The sequence below is a fragment of the Ischnura elegans genome, chromosome 9, assembly GCF_921293095.1.
Source record: "Ischnura elegans chromosome 9, ioIscEleg1.1, whole genome shotgun sequence".
Lineage (NCBI taxonomy): Eukaryota > Metazoa > Arthropoda > Insecta > Odonata > Coenagrionidae > Ischnura > Ischnura elegans.
Genome location: NC_060254.1, coordinates 104,766,539 through 104,783,206, shown reverse-complemented (window position 1 = coordinate 104,783,206; position 16,668 = coordinate 104,766,539). Strand labels below are relative to the sequence as shown.

General features: G+C 38.0%; 1 long non-coding RNA gene across 2 annotated transcripts; it reads left to right on the top strand.

Annotated features, from left to right (window-relative positions):
• Nucleotides 1–4,222: 4,222 nt before the first annotated feature.
• LOC124165180 lies at nt 4,223–9,387 on the top strand. Of its 2 annotated transcripts, none has more exons than XR_006866148.1 (3): nt 4,223–4,425; nt 8,371–8,577; nt 9,285–9,387. It is a non-coding gene; the product is annotated as an uncharacterized LOC124165180 (long non-coding RNA). The 2 variants fall into 2 exon arrangements; XR_006866149.1 differs by lacking the exon at nt 4,223–4,425 and adding an exon at nt 7,946–8,004.
• Nucleotides 9,388–16,668: the final 7,281 nt, after the last annotated feature.

Genomic DNA, 16,668 nt, shown 5'->3' with positions numbered 1-16,668 from the left:
TATCTTCCTTGAATAATTTGACGCAGCAGTAGTGTGGATTGGAGTTCCATGCTTATAATTTTGAATGAAGTTAATTAACAATGGCATATGAATGATCCACAATTCGTTTAAAAACACCAAGTAGGGGTAGGGCCAACATTATAGGGCCCAGCTATGAAGAATCAAGTATTGGGAGAAAAGTCAAGTGATCTGAGGCGGTGTTATTTCTCCCGTAATTTTCATAGTTTACAACTAAAAAGGCACCGATTACATCCAAGAAAAAATTGGGAGTTTACATGGATGAATATGCACGAGGAGACATGATTAAAATATTTGTAAAATAGAAAAACATTCTAGTAAAGCTGGGCAGAGCAAATACCAATGCCATCTGAAAATCACCATCAAATACTAGAGTGTAGCAAACGGCAGGAAGTTAAGAATAGAATAAAACTAGTGAAAGAAAGATTGGAAGAGGTCACCAGTTTAAATATTTCGGAGGCAGAATAATCAATTGTAGAAACAAAAGAGAAATAATCAGTTAGACAGCCCAGGGCAAAAATACACTTCAGAAAAAATAAAGCATCAATTTGCTTAGAAAAGCAGGAAATTTTATGATGAAAATTAAGTTTGGAAATATTTTATCAGAACATACAATTCGAGTATGCTTCTCTATGGCAATGAATCATGGGCAATGACAGCAGTGAAGAAACTGATGGGTATTATTCGGCTGTATGAAAATGAAATGCATCGTTCGAGTGAGGACTGCGGGATTCCTCAGAAGAGTGGGAGAGAATAGAAGCCTAGTCAATACTTAAAGTGGAATACACACCATTGCAATCGAACATATCTTGAAAAACTGATCTTGATGTTCTAAGGAAGTCAATCCTCGAATGACAAGTGGTTGGTAAGAGCGGAAAAGTAAGACGTTTGATTTCGTATTTAAGAAACCAAAAATGAAGGATATGAAAGAGCATTTGAGAGACCGTGGCATGTTTAAATGCTAAAATGAACCTCGCAAAATTCACCTGAACTACGTAAAATTAAAACAGCTATAATTCCTCTTCGCCTTCATAGTCACGGATATTTATACCAGTAAACAGCTGAGAATTCGTAGCGCAAAACACTATTATGAAATAGGAAATGATGAAATATCATCATAAAAATTATCGCAGAAGAAGTTAATTTTTGCGCACCGCACAGGATTTAGTTCTTAATTAGTTACTAACAGAGATATAGAGAAGTCAAATATTTATGCATTGGAATATTCAGAGGCCTATCATATGAAGTGAATGATATTGACTCACCATATTTCTTCAGTCTTCCTCTTCCTTGAAACCTCTTCGCAAATGCCCCATTCAACCCTAACCGTTTCACGGAACTGATCCGCCACCCCTATTCAATGGAGGACCTGAAAAGAAAAGTTCGCGTTAAAGGCTGACAATATTCACGCGACAAAAATATACACTTTACATGGAGCATAACTTAAAGATTATGTTGATATTAAAGGCTACAACAAATTATCATACTAACGACTCCAAAGGTGAAGTAGGTTGAAAAAATAAATTGCCAAGTGAAGTGCTGCAAATCCAATTAAGACCTCCAATATTCTATTACTTTTCCTCATCATCAAAATTATATGATAAATTATTGCGGAGTGGTTCCGGTGAGGCTGGTGCTTGTATTAACGAAATAAGTTAACTGCAATTTCCTAGGTTCAAATAACAAGGACTTTTTAAAATACCTCGTTGAAACATTAATTACTTACGTGGAATAACTCGGCATTCAGGTACCAATTATGGTAAAAGCATGAATAAGGGATCCTAATGGCTAACAACTAAAGAAATCGCGGATAGAAGCTTCACTTTGAAACGTAATGTTCTCTCACAATCAACAACGAAGCAGCGTGGCTGGCATGAAATACACTGCTCCACGTCTAATGTAAATATCTTATACCTACAGTCAACGCGATAAAATTCATCATTTTGACGTTCGTCAAAATAGTAACTAACCTGCTGAAGTAATAGAAGTAAGCTATCAGAGATCATTACGGATCATAATTACTGCAATCAAATCGATATATTTGATGTTCTATAAACCTCGATAAATGTAAAGATAAAACTACCTACTCATTTCAAATGTCGACACATCATAACAGAATGTAATTAACACATATTCCTAACGAATGTTGATGCTTTGTCAAAGGTCAAACGAATTGAATGATCGAATATTCGTTATGGCAATAAATCTAGTATTATGGAATTTCGTCCAATGACGTCCAACATCCAATTTTCACAAAAAAATTATTTCAATTCAAAAGTCACAGGATTAAGAATGAAAACAGTATGGCTTTAATCCGAGAGGAGATTTCCCTATCACTAGCGTTCTTTAAAAAAACTACTCCGTCACTAATATTAACTTCGGGCACATGGTAATAAAATTTGGAATATGGAGGTAGTTGGCGTTATAAATATTTTGACTCAACATGTATGCCACTCTAATCTCGATAACTGAATGGAAATGAACAAATTGCATTTGCGAAGGATCCTACACTTTAAAGAATACATTGAAAGTGCATTGAAAATAATATGAAAATGAATCACCAAACAAGTAATTAAGGTACTCACCTCTTAATCCCAACAGAGCTTGCCGCGAACTGAAGTCCAGAAAAGGAGGGAGGGGACGTTCCGACACTACGTCAGCCACGTGACGTGTGCCTGTGACGTCACGATGATTTCGAACCGATTTATTTATTTAATCAACAAAAAACCGAAAAAAAGCGCTGAATATCTTAGATGTGGGTCCTTTGAAATTTTATCCAATGAAGTACATCAATAAATACGGTAATATTTTTTATTATAATTAAAAAATTAATCGCGCGGAAAATCAATAAAACGTTCGGCCAATAAGATTCGTTCGTATGATTCAGCTATTATACAAAAATAGCGCGGAAATTCTCAAGCGGCCAACGGTCGAAACACACGTGATCTATGTTCCAGAATTTTCTAGGCATGTGTGAAGGTCATTAGGTACGTTTGCAAAACACGTCACCGCATTACGAATAACAGTACACCAACGGTCCGCATTCAACTGTCGTCCGCAAAGCAGCACCTCCCCTTCCCCTTATTTACGAAGAAAGCACCAACCGGCCTTTCGGCAGAGTCACACTTCTGAATGTTTTCAATTTGTTGAATTCATTTCCTGGACTGTTTTAAACGTTCCTTCGTTCGTTGAAGTCACCGTCTCATTATGCCTAAACGAGGATGGAGAGCGATTATACGACGTACATATCAACAGAAATACTTAGAAGAAATGCAGCGGTTTTGACTGAGGTAAGTGAGCACAAGTAATTTTTATGAGATAGTGAACAGAGAAAGTAATTCTAATCATGATTGTCCTCAAGCATTAACATGTTACTAATGTAGCTCACCATGTAAACTTACTCCATACGACAGTGATTAGCGGAGATATTTAGTGAGTTCGCGAGCGATAAGAGCATTGCTAATCCCACTATGCGATTTGTACATATGGGATAAGTATTTATGTGTTCTCAATAGCGCATAAAAATCTCTCCTTTACGATCCATTATTTGTCACAGATGTTTCAAATTTATCGAATATTTAAGTATGAAAACCACACTGAGCATTAGTAGTTTCAATTCAATCATGGTTCAATGCATTGCTTAGATTAATACTCCTTCTCTACGCATTATTTCGGTGGTAAAGATTCCATGAAACGGAAATGTTCTATCCATTTGTCCGTTGTAAGTCAGCTGCGAATGGGTCGATAATCTCATAATTGCTGCCTTAAGTTTAATCGCAAAAAAGCATTTAAAAAACACCCAAAAATATTTTCCATTTTTTGTTAATTAGCCGAGCGTAAACAATTAAATCTGGACAGTGCAAAACAGAGCTTTCAATTGCTTCGAAGATCTTCAGTCTTCTATGTGATCTATGCTTTTCAATTAAGTCCGCAATGTGATCATCTTCTTCCACTATGCCACGGATATCGATAAAATATCGAAGACTTGCATGCTCGCTTTTACATTTGTTCATTTATAATGGCGTTAGTTAGTAGCTATCAAACCTTTCTTGGCCTCAAGGTAGTGTCGCTAACTAAGCCTGAATAATTATGGCATTATACTTTAATGTACACGCCGATGAAATTAGTAGCTCTTGATTGAATTATAAAAATAACATAGTAGTATTTATTTTTCTGGTCATTCGCAGATTCGTTTCCCTGATTGCAGAGTTCAACTTGGGCCAACGGATGGAGTAACCTGATGCCGTCTTCTTTATACAAAGAGATTGCTAAATGGTTCATTACGAACCAACTGAAGATATAAGTCACCAGCGAAAGTTACCACTTCAAGGATAGCGTAATGAAGGACAGATGAAATTGATTTCTTCCGTGAAGGATCTTGGTCTTCATCTTCGAATTTTACACAAGGTAAGTCATGTCGTTATGATTTCATCATTAGATTTAATCATTTTGTAACGACTCAAATTAATTATCTTTGATATAGCAAATTTTGTTCTTCAGTAAAGGCATAAAAACTGGCATCTTGAGTAGGTTTAAACATATTTTAATTTAATACAAATTTTTGTTTTATTTTCCCCGAAATAAAACCATTGTCGACTAGAATTATTACGGATTTTAGGCTTCAATTCTTGGCGCCAGCAGGCATGCCTATTCGAAGTTCTGTGTTTGTAGAGGTTAAAGTGAAGGAGATTTCGCAACAGATCATCGAAGCCACAATGATGCGACACTAACATTCTTGCAAATTTCAAGAAAAAGCTGTACGGAAATAATCAATGAATTTCAACTTCAACACAAGCCAAGTTCATTGGTATTAGCTTGGTCACCTTTACTAGAGGGAAATTTCAATTGACAAATTGAAACTAAATGAGTTTATGGATTGTAATCAACGCGTTTCTGCATGGGAATATTTCTGAATGTGTAATTCAGTCTTTGCCAGCGTGGTTTGCTTATCGGTATTGTGTTCATTAATGATAATGGTCGTAGTCAACAAAAGCTGAAGGGATAAAAATTCGTACGCCTCATAACTTTTAAACATGAGATTAGCCGACTAAGTATTCTGTCAATATATTAGAATATTCTTTCGCAACTCACGAGTTATGTCAGTACAAGGGGAACGGTGTCGTGGTTTACTTCAGCTTTCAAACTGTTTCGATTTTTCGGTAAACTACACGACGAAGGAAAAATATGGAGAGGGGTTATCTTGGATAAAAAAGTGAACGAAGCAAATGTGGCAGAAATATTGAATTAGCACGTATGGCTTGCGTTTTGTCTGAGATTTACACGGTCGGCACGCAAGGGATCAAATCAAGGTACATACCATGAAACACGCAAAAGAATAGGTTTAGATTATAGCGAGTCATACGGTTACTGGTCCACGTAGGTTTGCACATTCATGTTTATAAAGCGCAGTGGGAAGTGGAGAAGAAGCTTATCTACTTCTACCAACCAAACACCTTTCTCACTTCAACTCTCTTTTCCAAAGAGGTGATTCAGTTGTTCTTTTCTATCCGACCCTGTTTTCACTGAACAAAAACCTTTTTGAGAACTTAGTGTACACGACACTGATTGCATTTTCAGACACTTTACAGATTAAAAACAGTTATAAATGGCGTATCAGTATGGGGTGTAAAATCAAAGCATTGGATCATTACGAATCTCTATACGAGCATTAGGAATATTCATCCCAAGGCATCTTAAATCAACTTAGTCGAACCTGTAGAAATTGGTGGCCAGATCACGCGATAGCGAAAGAGCAGTACTAGGAAATTTATACCTATTGAACTAATATGAAAATCCTTTTTTATTCACCCCGCCATACTACAAAAAACGATAGCACCAACATTCAAAGACACTCTACGAATAAACTCCTGAAATATTTTTCATTTTTAGGAGACTCCGCGAATTGGGTCAAAGAATTTTCCTTCTCCTCAGAAAAAATGGAGCGATATCACTTCTGTTTAAAATTATTTTATGCAAAAATTGTTTAACCTCCATGTTGAATAAAACTGCAAGAGGAGAAGAAGACTCCCTACCTTCTACTTGCTTCCAGGTCCATCGACGACAGAGCTCAGCTTTAAAACAGCGACACCCCAAAATACTTATATTCATAAGCACTTCACATTGAACACAACACTGACAATGAATTATTTGTTGGAACCTTGACACTTTCACTTCACTCTTTAGCCGATGAGTAACACATTCTGGTATCTTCACATAAATCCAAGAGACATGCACACTGCTTTCATCGTGATGAAGAGCCATTTATTATTATCCAAACGTTGAGGAAAAGGCTCGAAGAGATCGTTGGCAACTTGATTTTAGAATTGCACTGTCAATCACTGAATTAATTGAATTGTTCACTCCACCTTTTGTACACTGTAAAAAGAACAAGAAGTAGCTTTAAGATATATCACTAAAAATTTGGTACTGATGAAAGGAACAGTTCTTAATCATTATACTCGGAAGTAACATGGAGTCGAAACCAAGGATGTGGGTACAAAAACTCCAATAATTGTGTCCAAATAATTTTCCAAAGAATGTTTCCTACTTGATCAAAAATAATGAACAATTATGATTAAATTTGTAGGTTATCATGGATTAATAGGTTATTTACGAGAATAGGACTTACCCGTACCCTTCTGCGAGGGAGGACACACCTTACCCTATCCAAATTGCTGTGAGACTCAAACTTCACTAGGTATGATGGAATGAGGAATTGGGGGGAAACCCAAGTGACGCACTGCTTCTAACATACAGTCCTGAGAGGTAAAGAGGGCGGGGAATCACTTAGGATATCAGGGGAGGTTGCCGTGAACAAATAGCTCAAGTCAGAGTCAAAATTGTCGGCCTGATTTCGAGTCCAAGTGCATCGCGAAGGCGCTCGGTTGGCGCGTCGTAGGGTGGAGAGCTGGTTGTTAAGGGGAGGTATTGAAGGAGAAGGAGAGGGGATGGGGGAAAGGGAGTGAGGGCGCCACAAAAGAGACGCTCAGTAATCCTCTCCTGACGTCACGCACTTAGGTTACGAGGTACGCTTTACTGCGTATAGTCGCAGAGTGAGCTCTTATGTTAACTTAACTGTGTTAAAGCAAATGAAATTACAAGTACGAGTGAACACGTGAATCAATGAACCAAATCCCCTGATATGGACGTATATTATGCCATTATGCGTAATATTACAATGACCGTGCGGTTCGGGAGCGGTGGTCCTCTTGCATGCTGCAAGATGGTGATTAATCATCCCCTGCCAAACATCCGAAAAGTGGCACGCAGAGAATTATGTTGAATTAGAAGATTTAGAACATCTTTTTGATCTTCCTGATTTAATATTCTGTACATGAGCATTGGTTATTTTTTAATTATTCTTTGTATGTTCTTTCTCATTACCGAGGGCTGTTTTTTTATACCTCCAATGGGTCATGACTAAAAGAAAAAAACAAAAATCATTTCATTGCTAAACAATAAGTACACATTTGCTTCATTTTCGATGCAATGGCCTCGGCGAAGGTTGTTCTCCATAGGACGTTGCTGCGAATGCCTTCCAATGATTTTACCGCTTTCCTGAATCTAATCGTCCGCTTAAAAGCGCTTTTTCCTAGCCAAATTGTCACTCCGCGAATTATGCAAGTCAAAAATCGCAAGTTCATCATTGGACGGAGGGTTGTCGTAAACGCCCCATTGAAATTGCTCAAAGAACAGTTGGGTAGCACAAGCGTTTAGGGCACGGGCGGTGTCATGTATCAGAACACTTACAGAATTTTAGCACGTCTCTTATTTTATTTTGAATGGCTCCGCGCAATCGACCAAGTATTTGCATTTATCGTTAAACCCGGCAGAATGAAATCAAAAAGTAACACGTCTCATTTGTCCCAAAACAAAGAAGCATAATAATTCGATTGTTTGAAGATCGCCTGAGTTTCATTTAATTGCTTGGTGATTTTTAATGCCTCCATTGCTTATGCTGTATCTTTCTTTCAGGTGTCATATGTCGTAAGTATGTTATACGTCTCAACCTTGGCCACAGTTGATTTTTTTATATATCTCTTTTAAAAGCATAAAGGACAAGAAATTTCAATTCCCATTCATCAAATTTCGTTCTTGTTGCTCCATGGTTCTCACAACGCGAGAGAATCAATGGCTGTGATATTGTTAATGAGGCTTGCTACTAGCCTTAAACGGACAACTTATGTTCTCAGATGACTGAGCTTGTGGTAAGGAGGGTGTGGAGTTGCCCGCTGCCTGCAGTACCCTTCCTCCATCCATGCAATAGATTGAAATGGCACTCAGCGTCCAAAAGAACGGAAGGGCTGGCGGGCGCAGAGTCACCGATCGCTTTCTACCTTCTCCCTTCCTCAGATCCTGCATCCGAGCCAGTGGTCGCCAAAGTGGACCTGCTATCTCCCCATGTCCAACTGAGAGAACATCTGTGGCCCAAGTCCAGGACAGCGCGGCTTGCGATGGTGTTGGGGAACAGATGGTGTTTCTGGAATGAGCGGGTGATGGCCATTGGGCAGGCGGACGGATGAGGGAAAAATCGTTCTTTTCATCAAATTCTAATCTCAGGTAGTCTACCATGATACTCATACTATCTGAGCGCTACTTAATCTTAAAATTTAGAGTAACTTCTTTTCACACGATTGAATATATTTTTCATTGGTCATCATGTGATTCTAATATGACTTGATGTCCATTGGTCTTCTTCTTTATAAAGTTATTTTAGAGTCACATGTGAGGTAGGTGCTCGAGACAAAATTATTCCAAAATTCACAACATCGTCGAAGTTAATATCTGCCACATGTTTCTGAAAGAAAATTTCTACGCGACCTAGCCAATATAAGATAACATGAAATACTTAAAATTCCAATTTGATATAGCATAAAACCTACTTTATTAAATCATTCTAAATTTCATCTTACGCCCATTAAGTACCATATATTTCTCTCCTATCTACCTTCCTTCAGCGGCATCTTGTCTCTCTTTTATTCTCTAATTACTAAGTCTATTAGTTGAGAAAATAAATGATTCAATCAATAATATAAATAATAAATGTTCAATTACTTCCTGAAAAATGCGCATGTGGCCATAAAACAATTGGTGTGGCAATGGGAACTTATGGGAACTGCTCTCCACGATTGAATTTAAACATATATTGTAAATTATCTCAATGACCTGAGCCTTATTGTCTAGGCTATAACAAAAAGGACGAGTTTTTTCAATCATAAAAGATTGTTATAATGTAGTGGACTAATTCCGATTTATTTAAAACACAGCACCTCACAAATAGCATCACCATGAAATCCGCTGTACGAATAATGCAAAGGACAACGAGAGCGCGACGCAAGACAACACAGCGGACACTCTACGCCATCTATTCACCAGCCCTGATCCTCATCACACGGTGGTCTATTTGGGGGTTTTATCGGCTTCCCTTAAGTTTCGGACGAATACCATATCACAAGGCATCACGGAAGAAGAGAGTTCCAGATGATTTTGACTTAACCATGTTTGCCACATTGTCACTAATAAATGTATTAAATAATAATAACTTATTGACTAGGCTTGACGACGAATAGATACTGTAGCGAGATATTTATCTATTGTAGCTTAATTAATGAGGTTCATGGATCAATTTTTTGGCAATGCCCAAGTTTGCTGTAAAATATTCTAACGATAATTTTTGTCGATGCCATAATTTGAGCCATTAGCATTTGTAACAACCCATCAGAATCACTTACTTGATTTTAGAAAATTAAATGTATAACAATATTTTAATAATAAATAAAGTGAAAACATCAGCCACTATGGAGGAGCAGCAGAAAGAGTGAAGAGGTAAAGAAAAAGCAGTTCCATGGTAGTTCTATCAAGTCAGTATTTGTGGTAAGTATTCATTGTTATGGCGGCTTGTCATACCCTCCGAAGAACAGAGGGATGTGTTCCAAACGCCGTCCTCAAAGTGCTACGGCAAGCAAGGTGCAATATTTGAAAAATCTCCGCCTCCACTAGCATTTGTACCCGGTTACACAGGGAGCAATTAGTTATGACTGATATAAATATATAACTCTAGTTATCACAGCAACTAGACCCCAGAGTGTTACCTTAAGAAACAATTACATACATTCTCTTTTTCCTATTTTAAAATTAATTAAATGAATGCATGTCAAATAGCTCTTAAAGAAATTCGCCGTTAGTGCAGGTTTCTACTTTCGAAATTTGTTTAAACACGTAGCTCACGAAAAGAAGGGTTCGTGTCTAATTATAGATTTTATATCAATCGCCTGGTTTAAAAGATTCACTTTCCAACATCCGTTGAGTACGGTGATCCCCGCAGCCGGCAGCCGTCTCCGGACTGCTGGACTGGCGGATGCAATTTTATCTCCCTTTTTTATTTTATCACAGGCGGTCGCTATTTATCTCTAAGCATCACGCCCGACAGAATTCCATATATATCTGGGTAAATATTTCGGGGTAAGTCGATGATCATTTTGTGTAATTGTGTAGTTTCCTTCATCAAAGGAAACGAAAGGCGTCGATTGCGATGTCTTACCCACCATTACTGTATTCATAATATACAAATTATTTGGTTTTAGAAATACTGGTTTAGACGAATGGCAAGGGACAATTTTATCCTCATTTGAAAGAGGCCAGATTGGCGCATACGATGCCACTCCACGTAACGTCACAGTTTCTATACGAGTAGATAGGAGTTTTACAGCGTCTGAGGTTACAAATGCATGCATGAGGCACAGAGATCAGGGAAACATGTCTTAATAATCACCTTTTAAAACTGGCTAAGGTAGGACAGTTTTCCCCGTTTGATTAAGTATTAATAATCCTTATTTAAGCCAAGCGCCATCAGCTAGCATGGTACTCTGCTACATGCTAGCATCCTGCGTCGTATCAGCGCTCAGAGCCTCGCCCCAGGGTCACCTCGCTTAAGGCAGCGGGAACCAGAACGACGTCACACGGGAGTTTTCCCGGCATTCATGCTTACCCGTCGCGTTTTCGCGCGCTTGAAATTTTTCAATTTTCATTTAATCGCGAAAAATAGGTATCGTAATTTAAAAATCTAAAAGCGTGAAATACGTACTCCAGGAGTAATAATCTGAATAAAAAAACAATAGCAAACCACCCTATTTCTCATGGGAAGGACGTCGAAATTTGTGGAGTATATATGACAAGATTGTGTGAGGGTGCTTCCGTATAGTTGTTACCGTGGCTGTTCCCGTTATGCTTGAACTAACATCTCATATTAAAACGAATATTTAGGATGTGCTCTATAGAATCAACTGTATTACGCACGTTACCACGCCTAATTCCGATGTAACTGCGATGCCAATGGCCATGCACACAATCATATCAAACTAGACGAATTGTTATACTTTCAAACCCACGGACACATTTCCAATGCATAATGCTACCTACATATTTGTAAGTCATTACGCCATGCATACCAACTTGTTTAACGTTCTTTTTGCCAAATTACTCGTCCAAATAACAACGCAAATGAACTTGCACCGACAGTGATACAGTCTGCGCATCTATTGTCTAATTTACACGATTATTAAAGTCACTTACACCAATATTACTCTATCAGAATATCCACATGCATCAGCACTCATGAAATAAAGTGGTATTATTTTATTAGAACCAAATACTTGATAAAAACCAACAGTATAACATATCACCATTCCCAACCGGAATGAGCTTCCTTCACCTATAGCCCACTCGACTTCTATCCTATCGGAAAGCCGTCATTTAGTCGATAGGAAGCCAGTCTGAAACGCACGGATTGTCTGGCCGCTAGCAAGTGACGTAGAATCCGCGTCAAGTCTCCCGATTCGCTCGGAAGGGGAGACTCTGAAACACCCCCCAGCAGTTTTTTTCTATCATCCGAAGCCCAGTGTTGAGTTGCGAGGGTGTGCTTGGAACGGGGCGAGCCCGAGTTTTCAAGTTTTCTGTTCCTTTGCATAGAAAGTGAAAGGAAATCAAAGAGGAAAAAGAATATGAAGACCAATTTCTGAGAAAAGAGGGAGCATATCTTTTGAGGGATGGTGGAAATGAAGTACTAGGAATAATGGTGAGTATATAAATCCGTTTTAAATGTGCTACATTATTAACAGTTTAAATATCTTTCGACACGTATTTTCATCCATGTAAAACCTTTAAAAATGTAATGAAGCTAATAAATAGACTATCAAATTATTTTAACCATTTTGGTCATTCCAAACCTGCTACAAAAGATGTAATTTACACGGTAGAAGGAGAAACTGCTTTAAAGTAAGTACCTCTCGATAATGTATCGGCTATGACTATAATATATTAATTTTTTGGAACCAAGCATTGAAAATAAGATGAATATAGAGAATATACTGCACATTATCAGTTGGGTTCTAGGTTACACCATTTCCTTTTAAATTCTTGCTGACGCTAACCAAGAATAAATATTTCACCGAGTAGGTAATATAACGTGCATATCTTCATTTAGTGTCTAAATATTTTCAAAAGTAACCGCTGTGTCATCAAAACACGATACGAAAAGTATCACGTTGGTTAATTTTTCTCGCATTTCCGGAAAATGTGTTTCTCGATAAATTACAACCGGGGAAAAAACTACGGGAAGTTATTTTCTTATAAAAGATATTCTAACTATTGAAATTACTTTTACTAATTATTGCGTGAGTCACCGAAAATAAAGAAATTTAACTTGAAATTATATTACTGCAATATCATTAAGCAGGGGAAGATTTTTGGTCGCTGTAATACAGCGATGACGTCTAGATTACCAAATTCAATCGTTACATATCTCCTATTTGCGTAAATATGCTTGTTGTGTGCAAAAAATATATACATGAAATACATTAAACCTGCAAATCATTTTTACAAGTATAAGACAAGAAGACTTTAAGAAGTATAAGACAATTTCATTTACATTTAATCTGGTATACTCCTCCACAGATGTCATTAAGGTGTGTTCTTTCATTTTGACGAGGATATTCGAATCTGGTCATGATGCTGTGTTTTTGGAGGGCTTCCACTCCTCCACAATGCAGCGGCGGTGATTCCTACATCGACCAAACATCACGAGCACTGAAATGCCGAGTCCAACCCTGTACAAAATAAACTCCTCCATTGTGGGGAGGTCTACCCTCCAATGAGGGTAAGGGAAGGATAGGTGTACCCTTCCTATAACTTTCAGCAACGGTACACGAAGGGTATTTTAGAACATTGGTGGGTAGGCCCTCTCCTTCCTAGAGTGTAAGGGAAGGGTTCTGCCAGCCTCAACGAAGGGTACAGGAAGGGTAGGACTAATATGAAAACTAAAAATCCATAAATTAACATGTAAATTTAAAAAAAATCGCTAAGCAACTAAATTAAACTAATGGGGATGAATTATAACAGTGATTTCTAAAATTATAAGACAGAAAAAAATTGACCGAACATGGTCTTGAACCCAGAACCTACATATAAGAGGATGAAAAACTAGTACCTTAACAACCTTGGCTATCGAAGTAGTACTTAGGAAAGGCTTCTCAACGGATCATATACTACAAAATCTTAAGATGAGATTCGCACCCGAGTCTATGTGGAAGAAAGCTGTGACTTTTTCGTTTCAGAAAATAAGATCGGCATACAAATACCGAACATCACTCCCCCCATGTCCCATTGTCAGCCACGCAAATAGGTTACATCCTAAAAATGTGAATGAAAGAACTTCTAACTGAGCTTTTTTCACACAATTATATAATCTATTGTGTACAGTGGCGTAACCAGGAATTTCGTTCGGGGGGGGGAGGGGGGGGGGGTGTCCAAAACCGGGTGGGGAAATTTTTGAAAACCAGGATACTAATTATTGGGTTTTCAACTAATTCCAACACTTTTCATGATCGAAAAAACTTCAATAGTTAAAGAAATATTCCTTAATTCATTATTTTTTAATATTTTGTTTTCTTTTATGAAGGAAAATGATTGTGTTTTTATATTTCGGGGGGCGGAGGGTACGATTCAAAGACTGCTTACGTTCTTGTACAGAACTCAATGCTCTTTAGCAGGTGAAAGTAGCTGAGGAGGCAATGTCGATATGTTTTCCTCAGTTATAAATTCCAAGTCCCAAGGAAGGGTAGACGAAGGATTTTTCTATCCTTCCCTTCCCCTTAATAGTGGGTAGAGCGTGGGTTGTGCAAGGGTAATTACCCACCATGAAGGCTACTACCCTTCCTTAACCCACCATTGTGGAGTTTATTTTTATCAGGGAAGAGCACAGAAGGCACGTAAAAAATAGACATTTCACCCAGTCAGCGGCGGCGGAACACCAATGGAGTGGACCGACGCACAATATTGGCTTTGACGACGCCTCTCTTTTGTACAAAGAAGGCCGCTACTACCCGAGAATAATCAGGGAGGCAATTGAGATCGCCAAAACAACGAAGAACTTCAACCGTGAAGACGGCTACAATCTCGCCAGCGCGTGGAAAAGGGTCTTCAAAGATCCTGACCAATCAGGGCACACCTCCACAAAAAAGGCGGCAAACGAGGTGTTTATAAGATGAACAACTTTCTGCATCGACACTTCAGTGGACCTGAGGAAGCCAACTGGAACGTTGGCGAAATATTGTCCTTCAAAATGGATAAACGCGGAAGAATACCCGAAAAAATCACTAAATATCATCACAATCTCCACGGAAGCCTACTTGAAAACATCAGGTAGACTCATTAAGTGTAACTGTAGAAAGTTTTCTGCATAATGATGCTTCTAGAAGTTTATGACAACAAAATGTAATTTCATTAAAAATTCTTCAATACTAACATCTCCGCCTTGGGAAGAAGTTAAAATTTCTGAGGAGCATTACAAGATCAATTTTTCTCTACCACTCAGGCCACCGTATGACCCTTCCGGGGATGTACCCTGCACTGAAGTCAGGTCTCGTACTTGACATGTTACCCATTTCTTTTTAATTTCGAAGGGAATTTTAGTTCTTATACACCACTATTATTTAACATGAATGAGGACACATATATACCAAGACTGTTAATTGCCACGAAAAAAACATTTCGCTTAACCGGGATTCGAACCCAGATCCTCCCGTTTGCCGGTCAGTTATGTTACACAAGTTACGTATTACCAAGTAATTTTTTTTCTAGGCGAATCTTAGTCACAAGGAAAAAGAGATTCTCATATTCAAGTAAAAAGGTGGCTTTGTGGTATAATTAGTAGCATATTTGACCGGTCATCGGGGATATCCGGGTTCGAATCCCAGGTTAACCAAATGATTTTTTCATGCCGAATATCATACTTGGTGTATTTAACTATGCACTCGCGCGCGTGACTGCATACAAAGTTACTTGTTGGATGCAGTACTTTGTATGAGTAAGAGCACAAAACCTTTTGAATGTGACGCTGGAATATACTCTTTCACAAATTACTCTAACCACTGTACGGTAGATGATAATATTTAGTTTCCGTTCCATGCTTAACAGCTTAATTTGATAGAATGATTAATAATTTTCAAACGCTCTACATAAAAGCATATACTTAATTCAACTTACAAATAAAATCCGAAGATTCAAACGCGATTGAGCGGAATTTTTCCATATTGAATGAAACACTTGCAATACGATTATAAGAAAAGTTATTGTGACCTAGATTTCAATGTTATAACAACATCTTCAACGTACAAATGGTGTGTGATTTATTCAATGTATCTTCTTGGGACTAAGCTATGTCTGATTACGAACTAATGAATTCGACTTTGCCAACATTTGGCCCGCTTTAATTTCGTAGGGGATAATTTATTTATAAGGGCTTTACTAATTTCTTTGAAAAACTACGAGAAATATTCCTCCTTCCATTAATTATGTAAGAGATAAGGGGCATACGATCGAAATTTAGGGAAAAAGGTCCCGTCCTAAATAAAAGGAAAATTATGGTAAAGCTAGAGACCAAGCCGGTAGATTCCGTAGTGGTACACGTTAACGCATACCTACGACGGACTACTATAGGATGAAGAAGTTTAAGGCGTCTATGAAGATAGCAGTAATCAAACAGGTAAGGGGTGAAGAAAACCTTATAATTTTAGGTGATTAGAAGGAGAAGGCTTTGAGTGTCAATATTAACGGAGAAAAAAACTATGCTATGATTCGCTGACGGCATAGCAGTCATAGCCGAGACAGAGAAGAATATTAGTATGCAGAAAAAGAGAGGAGGCTAGGACAAACATTAAGCTAAGAAATAAAAAACTATGAGATGTGAAAGCGTATTCTTACCTGGGAAGCCGAACTACGAACGATGGACGAAGCAAGACAGAAATGGTCAGTAGATTAACGCTGCCGAAGATGGCTTACTACAAAAAGGTGGATCTTCTTACATCTGATAATGAAATCATAGATGTAAGGAAACAATACATCATATGCTACATAGGGAGTATGATTCTCTAAGGAAGTGAGGCTTGGACGTTGATAGCAGCAGAGAAGTCAAAGAGTGGAAGCATTCGAAATGTGTTGCTACCGAAGAATGATGAAGATAAAATTGATCGAACGTGTAAGTAATGAAGGTGTGCCAAGAAAGTTGGGGAAAAAAATAAATCTTCTAAAATCCCTAAGCAGAAGACGGGAATAGTTCCTTGTCCACATTATGAGACATGATGGCCTGATGAACAC